The following is an 8,992-nucleotide window of genomic DNA, read 5'->3' on the forward strand; positions in this document are numbered from 1 at the left end:
AACAATAAAATTTTAAAATTAGCTGGGCATGGTGGCATGCCCCTGTGGTCCCAGCTACTCGGGAAGCTGAAGTGGGAGAATCGCTTGAGCCGAGGAAGGTGGAGGCTGCAGTGAGCTCTGATTGCACCACTGCACTCCAGTCTGAGCAACAGATTGAGACCCTGTCTCAAAAAACAAAAAAGAGTGATCCTTGCTTTATTTCCTGTTAAGGCAGCACCCCCACCCCCAAGACAAGCTGTGTCTACAGCTGTTTGTCAGCTACCAGATTTATGGGAGTAGGAAGGGAGGGCCCCAGAGACAGAGGTTATTTGGAAGGCATTTTTGCAGTTCATGCAGAAAACTATTGTTAAAAAATGCACCTGTGTTCAAATATTTATTGGCGGAATGTGTGTAAATGCAATTCCAAACCCAATTTCAACTAGCAGTCCATATGTTCTGAGCCCCTGGGCAAAATTTTGGAAAAAGTCCATCACTCTGGGCCCAACACTAATAAATCTCCTTATTACAACCCCCTCAAGACGGACCTTTTTAAATCCTTGGGTCTTCAAACATAGATAAGTTGGCTGCCTGTATCTACAACCGGAGAGGATGTGCTCTCTGGAGGAATTTTCTAGGTCAGACCTGTTAATAGATGGCATATGTGCAGCCAATGCCCATTCCTGCACTGTGGAAGACATTACTAATTGATCACAGCACTCTTCTATTGAATTTAGATTCAATTAGTAATGTCTTTGGCTCTTTCAGGACAGTGTTTGGTATCAGCTGGGCAGAATTAGATAGTGAGTTATTCCTGTTTGCCATTTTCAATCCACTGATTTGTAAACTTCCCGGCTATCCACTTCACTCCCCTAGGAAGATGGGTTTAAGAAAGTTAGAGCCATCTGTCATTTACAGGCAGTGCTCAGATATATTAGCCAATTGTATATTCAAATACATACATGCTTTAAAACATGTGGCCAATGAAATTCTGTATCCACTTATCCAGCATCACATCATTTATGCTACCAATCACAGGACCATGCATCCAAACAATGATAACACTTGATTTCTTTAATAACTGCAGAGCTCAGCGTATGCACAAAGCCCATTTTTAATCAGATAGTTAAGAACCAGTAAGTAGCATTTCTCTCTTTGGTGGAGTTAATACTGATTGGTTTCTTTCTTTCTTTCTTTTTTTTGAGATGGAGTCTCACTCTGTTGCCCAGGCTGGGGTGCAATGGCACGATCTCAGCTCACTACAGCCTCTGCCCCCTGGGTTCAAGTGGTTCTCCTGCCTCAGCTTCCCGAGTAGCTGGGATTACAGGCGCCCGCCACCATGCCCGGCTAATTTTTGTATTTTTAGTAGAGACAGGGTTTCACCATGTTGGTCAGGTTGGTCTTGAACTCCTGACTTCAAGCAATCCCCCTGACTTGGCCTCCCAAAGCGCTGGGATTACAGGTGTGAGCCATTGCACCTGGCCACTGATCAGTTTCTTACTCCATTTTTCCTGCCTTTCGAATAAGTCACTAACCACTGCTTCCTTTAAAAGTCAAGGGCTTATGGTTTCAGAACAAGATGGTATAAAATCACTTGTTCCTCCTCTTCTCCTCTAAATACAACAAAATACCTTGGAAAGTAGTCAACAGACTATGATAAAAGGACTCTGAAAGCTGGAAAGAAGATGATGAGCTGACTAGGGACGTCAGGACTTGCGGAAAAGCCATGCGGTGAGTTCACTGGGTTTTCTTTATCTCTGTATACCGCACTGAACACTGGAGGGAGTTCTGCAACCCACAACTGCCAATTTTTTGTCCTAGACAAACAACAACAACAACAACAACAAACAAAAAAGTTTGCTTTCTCTGCCAAAGGGTGGGAAAGAGGAAGCCCAGTGGAGACCCAGGTGAAGATCCCAGCCCTGGCTCTAAACTGGGTCACTAGCAGGTTTCTCAATTCATTAGTAGCAGCAGTGGGATCCCGTGTGTCTCTACCTTCCACCCAGTGGCACAAGGAGACCTAGGTTCAGCAGAAGGTGGCCCAGTGACACCTTGCACCCCAGGGAAGCACCTTTTGATTCCGTAGAAGACATCAGCAGGGATTGGATGGGAGTCCCAGCAGCTCCCCAAGAGCAAAGCAGACCAGAATAGCACTGCGAGGGCTCTGAAAACAACTTTCAATGGAATTAAAAACAACAAAAGGTAAGAACCTATACACTGCACCTTAACAGGACTACTGCTTGCTAAAATAGAAGATTTAAATAGGATAGCAGGGCATGGTGGTGCATGCCTGTAATCCCAGCTACTCGGGAGGCTGAGGCCAGAGAATCGCTTGAACCCAGGTGGCAGAGGTTGTGGTGAGCTGAGATCACACCATTGCCCTCCAGCCTGGGCAACAAGAGCAAAACTCTATCTCAAAAATAAATAAGTAAATAGGAAAAAATAATATTGTAGCTCAAATGTTTGGGATGCAATAGGAAATAAGTATACCTAAAACCAGAAGAACCACAGTCTATGCTTGATCTTAGCCAAAAGGCCAGGAAGCAATAGAGAACCACAGTCGAAATCAGAAAAGACAATCAGCTGGTAGCAGTACCAACGTGATTCAGATGTTGGAATTTATCTGTCAAAGATTTTAAAGCAGTTATAATAAAAATACTATAACAATTGTAGTGTCTTTTGAAACAAATTAAAAAAATGGAAAACCTTAGCAATGAAATAGAAGATAGGAAAAAGAACTAAATGGAAATTATGGGAATGAAAAATACAATAAGGAAAAAAAAAAAAAAAAACCCAGATAAACTCAATAGTAGAGTGAAGAAAATAAAAGGTAAAATCAGTGCACTTTAGGACAGATCAATATAATTAACTTACTGATTTTTTTAAAAGAGCCTCAGGGACCTGTGAGACAGTAACAAAATATCTGTCACAGGCTCCTAGGATGTTGCTCTTCCAGCTGCCCAGCTGCAGCTGCAGACTCGGCATCCCTGTGCTCTCAGGGGCCCAGGGAACCCCCTCCCTCCATAGGCTTGGAAGTGCCTACTCTCACTGCCTGGCTTCTTCCCACTTCCAGCGTCTGCTTTGATTTTGCAGCAAAGTTGTGGCTGAGCCTGGGTGGTGTTGTGACCTGGCCAGGTGTGAGCACACTTGGGGCAGCGCTGACATGCCAGCCCCCTGCCACCTCTGCTCCCTCCAGACTTTGGGCACTGATGAGTATGGGAGGAAGGCTAAGGGGGTACTGAGGGTGTTTCAGCATGGGCCTGCAGGCATCCCTTGGCACAAACAGCCTGGATGCCATGAATGACATGAAGATGGCAGCAGAAGGCAGACAGGCTCCTGGACAGAAAGGGGTAGGTCCCTGGTAAAGCCACACCTTCAAGCCAGGGGTAGCCTGAAGCATCGGGACTGGGCTGTCAGCTCCAGGTGGAGTCCTCATCAGAGAGTGAGAACTTATGGTGCTTTTTCCAGGCTCACCCATGGCCACCCATGGACCAATCAGCACGTACTTCCTCCCTTCTGGAGCCTATAAAAACTCCAGAATCAGCCGGACTCATGATGTCGGGATGACCTACCTGGCTGTGGATAGAGTTACCTACTCTGGGTCTCCTGAGAGCTGTACTGCCACTCAATAAAGCACCTCTTTGTCTTTCTCATCTTTCAGTTATCCATGCACGTACCTTGTTCTTCCTGGACACAGGACCAGAACTTGGGATCTGCCAAATGGCAGGGCTAAAAGAGCCGTAACACAAATAGGGCTGAAACATGTCCCTGCCAACACTCGCTCTCCATGTTGTGGGTGACGAGAAGGAGGGACAAGCTGCAGCTCCCTGAGCTAGGGCCGTGACACCCTCTTTGGTGCTCTGCAGTTTCTGGGGTCTCCAAGCTTCCGGGTTCCAATGCATTCCCCTCATCTAGACATGGATGCCTTCAGTGGAAGCTGTGTGTAGTATATCTGGTCCAGCTACAGTCTTGCAAGAAGGTGGCACCTGTGCCAGCACCTGAGCTGCCTGCCCCACCACAGCAATCAGCATGCCTGGCCCTGGTAGACATAGTAGACAGGCCCTGGGCTCACTTGCCCACACACCCCTTGCCACTCCATGCCTGGCTCACCCCTGGCAGGTGTGGGATCTGGGCCAGTAGTGTGAGCCGAACACAGCCTGCTGGGCTGAGTGGGTGGAACAAGCCCAGTGGGCACAAGCCATACTCAGGCAGAAGGTGCCACTAGCCACAGAGGTTTCTGGCTGGCAAAGTGACACCCCAAGGATCCTGTGATAGAGCTACTAACACGTGTATCATAAGAGTCTTTGCAAGAAAAGAGAAAGTGTGAGACTGAAAAGTATTCAGAGAAATAATGGCTGAAATTTCCCAAATCTGGTGAAAGACAAAAACCTACAGATTCAAGAAGTTGACTGAGTTCCAAATAGGAAAAACGGTCCCAAGCCAAACTGACATGTCATAATTAATCTTCTAAAAACTGGAGATTGAGGAAAAAAAGAAATCTTTAAAACAATCAGGGAGAAACAACCAGGAAGGAATGCTAATTCAAACTGTATTTCTGCATTACCTGTGAAAGAAATGATGGAGGCTATCTAGGAGTGGCCCAAAACTTATGAAGTGCTGAAAACAAAACCGTCAACCTTGAATCCTGTATCAGCTGAAACTAGCCTTCAAGAATGAAGGGGAAAATAAAGACATTCTCAGATGACAAGAAACAGAGTTTATTGAGACCTACCCTTAAAGAATGGCTAAAGGAAGCTCTCCAAACAGAAAGAAATTAACAGAAGAAGGCTGGGACCTAAGGGAAAGAAGGTAGAGGAAAAAAGGAAGGAAGGAAGGAGGGAGGGAAGGAGAGAGGGAAGAATGGAGGGAAGGAAAAGACAGAAACAACACAATACATAAAAATAGAAGTACAGATGCTCCTTGACTTATGATGGGGTTATGTTCCCAATAAATCCATGGTAAGTTGATTCTAAGTTGAATACATTTAATATACCTAACCTGTCAAACATTACAGCGTAGCCAGGCCTAATTTAAATGTGTTCAGAACACCTACATTAGCCTATAGTTGGGCAAAATTATCTAACATAAAGCCTATTTTATAATGAAGTTTGAATATGTCATGTAATCTGTTGAACACGTACTGAAAGTGAAAAATGGAAATGGTTATATGGGTACTTAAAGTATGATATCTACTGAATGTGTATTGCTTTTGAACCATCGTAAAGTAACAAAAAATCATTTAAGTCAAATCATTGTAAGTCAGGGACTGTCTGTATCTGCTGTCTGCAAGTATATGTTCCTTCAAACATAATGACACACGTAGACAAAGTAAAAGGATAAAGAGTAATATATCATGGAAACACTAATTTTAAGAAAGCAGTACTGAGTATGTTAATATCAGATAAAGTAAGTTCAGAGAAAGAAAATTACTAGGGACAAAGAGGGACATTGTATAATATTAAAGAGATCTCACATCTGTAATCTCAGCACTTTGGAAGGCTGAGGTGGGTGGATCACTTGAGTCCAGGAGTTCCAGACCAGCCTGGGCAACATGATGAAAACCCATCTCTACCAAAAAAAAAAAAAAAATACAAAAATTAGCTGGGCACGGTGGTGTGTGCCTGTAATCCCAGCTACTCGGGATACTGAGGTGGGAGGATTGCTTGAGCCTGGGAGGTGAAAGTTGCAGTGACCTGAGATCACACCACTGCACTCCAGCCTGTGTGACAGAGCGAGACCTTGTCTCAAAAAAATAAAAAAATAAAATAAAAAAATTAAAAAATCGGCCGGGCGCGGTGGCTCAAGCCTGTAATCCCAGCACTTTGGGAGGCCGAGGCGGGTGGATCACGAGGTCAAGAGATCGAGACCATCCTGGTCAACATGGTGAAACCCCGTCTCTACTAAAAATACAAAAAATTAGCTGGGCATGGTGGTGCGTGCCTGTAATCCCAGCTACTCGGGAGGCTGAGGCAGGAGAATTGCCTGAACCCAGGAGGCGGAGGTTGCGGTGAGCCGAGATCGCGCCATCGCACTCCAGCCTGGGCAACACGAGTGAAACTCCGTCTCAAAAAAAAAAAAAAAAAAAAAAAAAAAAAAAAAAAAAATTAAAAAATCAATCCATCAAAAATACATAGCGATCTTTAATGTGTATGTACCAGACACCATGGCTTCAAAATATATGAAGCAAAAACAGAGTTAAAAAGAGAAATAGACAAATCCACAATTACAGTTGGGGATTTTAACAGCCCACCCTCAGCAATTGATCAAACTACTAGATAGAAAATCATCAGGATATAGAAGAACTGGACACTGTCAACCAACAGGACCTAACCGATATTTATAGAACACTTTGCCCAGTAACAGTGCAATACACATTCTTTTGAAATGTCCAGAAAACATTCACCTTGATTTAAAAAACCTTAACAAATTTAAAATAATTGAAATTATAGAGTATGTTCTCTGGACATAATGGCATCAAATTAAAAATTAACAACAGAAAGATAACAGGAAAATTGCCAAACATTTGAAAGTATAGCTAATATAACCTGAGCAGTTCATGGGCTGGATCATGAAAGGCCTGGTCTGCTCTATTTAAATCTCCAGCCCATTATGCAAGAGTAGCAAATCACTGAAGCCATTAAGCTAGAAAGTGATATGGGCATATTTTTGCATTAGTAATACAAGTTGTAAATCACAGGTGCCTGAAATATGGGCAGTAGCTCATATAGAGATTAAGAAATAAAGGCTTGTAGGTTTAAGATCACCCGAAGAGACCATAGCCTGGGCAACAGAGTGACTCTGTCTTAAAAAAAAAAAATTAGGGAGGTGGATAGGAGGAAAGAGAGAGAATGAAGTAAAAGATGACCTCAGGATTTTAACCTGGGTGTCTAGAAGAATGGTTGCTCCTCAAAACTGAGATTAACTGGAATCAGTTAATAATGAATTTGTTATTTAGGCATGTTGATTTTTTCTTTAAGCTTTTTGAGATAACTGTAGATTCACATGCACGTAAGAAATAATACAGAGAGATCCTATAAACTCCTTACCAGATTCCCCCAGTGGTAGCTTGTTACAAAACCATATGGTACGGTATCACAACAAGGACACTGGCATTGATTCAGTCAAGAATCAGAACAGTTTCATCATTGATACATTGGATGTCATCAAAACAAAATATTTTGCTCTGTGAAAGACTCTGAGGATGAAAAGCCAACTTACAGACTGGGAGAAAATAAGTGCAAAGCACACAGCGGCAAAGGACATATCTAGAATATATAAATGACTTTCAAAATTTGCTATTAAAAAAATCAGGCCAGATGCAGTGGCTCATGCCTGTAATCCCAGCACTTTGGGAGGCTGAGGTGGGCGGATCACCTGAGGTCAGGAGTTGGCCATCATCATGGTGAAACCTCGTCTAAAAATGCAAAAATTAGCCATGTGTGGTGGCTCATGCTTGTAATCCCAGCTACTCGGGAGGCTGAGGCAGGAGAATCACTTGAACCTGGGAGGCAAAGGTTGCAGTGAGCCAAGATCGTGCCACTGCACTCCAGCCTGGGCGACAGAGCGAGACTCTGTCTAAAAAAAAAAAAAAAAAAAAATCAGGAAATGAGCAAAAGACTTTCACAGACCTTTCACCGAAGAGGATATACAAATGAGATTTCACTACACACATATGAGGATGGCTAAAGTAGAAAAAGGTGATAACATCAAATGTTGGTGAGACTGGATCACTCATCCATTGTTGGTGGGAATATAAAATGGTGCAGCCACTCTGGAAAATTGTTTTGTAATTCCTTTTAAAACTAAAAATGGACTTACCATACAACCCAGCAATTATACTCTTGGACATTTGTTCCAGGGAAAACATATTTTCATGCAAAAATTTGTACACAAATGTTCAGAGCGGTTTCATTTATAATATTTAAAAAACTAGAAACTATCCCAATGTCCTTTGATGGATGTACAGTTAAACAAATTGTAGTATGTCCATACCATGGAATATTACTCAGCAATAAAAAGGCACACACAACTCGGTTGAACATCAAGGAAGTTATCCTGAGTGAAAAAAGCCAGTCTTAAGGGATGGACATATACTGCATGAGGCTATTTATGTAATACTCATGAACTAACAGACATGTGGAAAACAGATTGTGATCGCCAGCAGTTAGGCTTGAGGGTCTAGGATGGCTGTAGCTAAAAGGGTGGCACAAGAGTGTCTTTTGATTAGTACTTTTAAGTATCTCGAATGTGGCTGTGGTTACACAAAGCTATACAGGTGACAAAAACCACATAGAGCTATACACATATGTACACAAATGAGTGCATGTGTAACTGATGATATCTGCATAGGCTCCATGCATCACCCCAGTGTCAGTTTCCTGGTTTTGATATTGTACTCCAGTTACGCAAGATGCTAACACTGGCGGAGGCTGGATGAAGGGTGCAGGAGGCCTCCCTGTACCTTTATTTCCAACTGCCTGTGAATCTGTCATTATTTCAAAATAGAAAGTTTAAAAAGTTAGTGCAATGGTTCGTTTTAGGTGCCAACTTGACTGAATTAAGGAATATCTAGAAACTTGGTAAAGCATTATTTTTGGGTGTTTCTGTGAGAGTGTTTCCAGGGGAGATTGGCATGTAAGTCTGAGTGAAGCATGTGGGAAGATCCACTCTCAATGTGGATAGGCATCATCCAACTTGCTGTGAGTTCAGAGAGAACAAAAACAGAGAAGAGGTGAATATATCAATCTATCTGCTGGAATTAGAATACAGTCTTCCTCTTTTGTCCTGGGACAATAACTCCAGGCTCCTTGGCCTTTGGACTTTAAGATACACACCTGCTGGGTTCTCAGGCCTTTGGCCTTGAACTGAGAGTTACACCACCTTCTTCTTGGTTCTGAGGCTTTCAGACTTGGACCAAGCCATGCTACCAGCATCCCAGTGAGGTGGGAGGCAGGACTTGACGCCAGAGGCGGGGCTTGGACATAGGATCCAATTGAGGACTAGCTAAAATAGGGAA

The sequence above is a fragment of the Sapajus apella genome, unplaced genomic scaffold, assembly GCF_009761245.1.
Source record: "Sapajus apella isolate SASKATOON/1434 unplaced genomic scaffold, GSC_monkey_1.0 scaffold12, whole genome shotgun sequence".
Taxonomy (NCBI): Eukaryota; Metazoa; Chordata; class Mammalia; order Primates; family Cebidae; genus Sapajus; species Sapajus apella.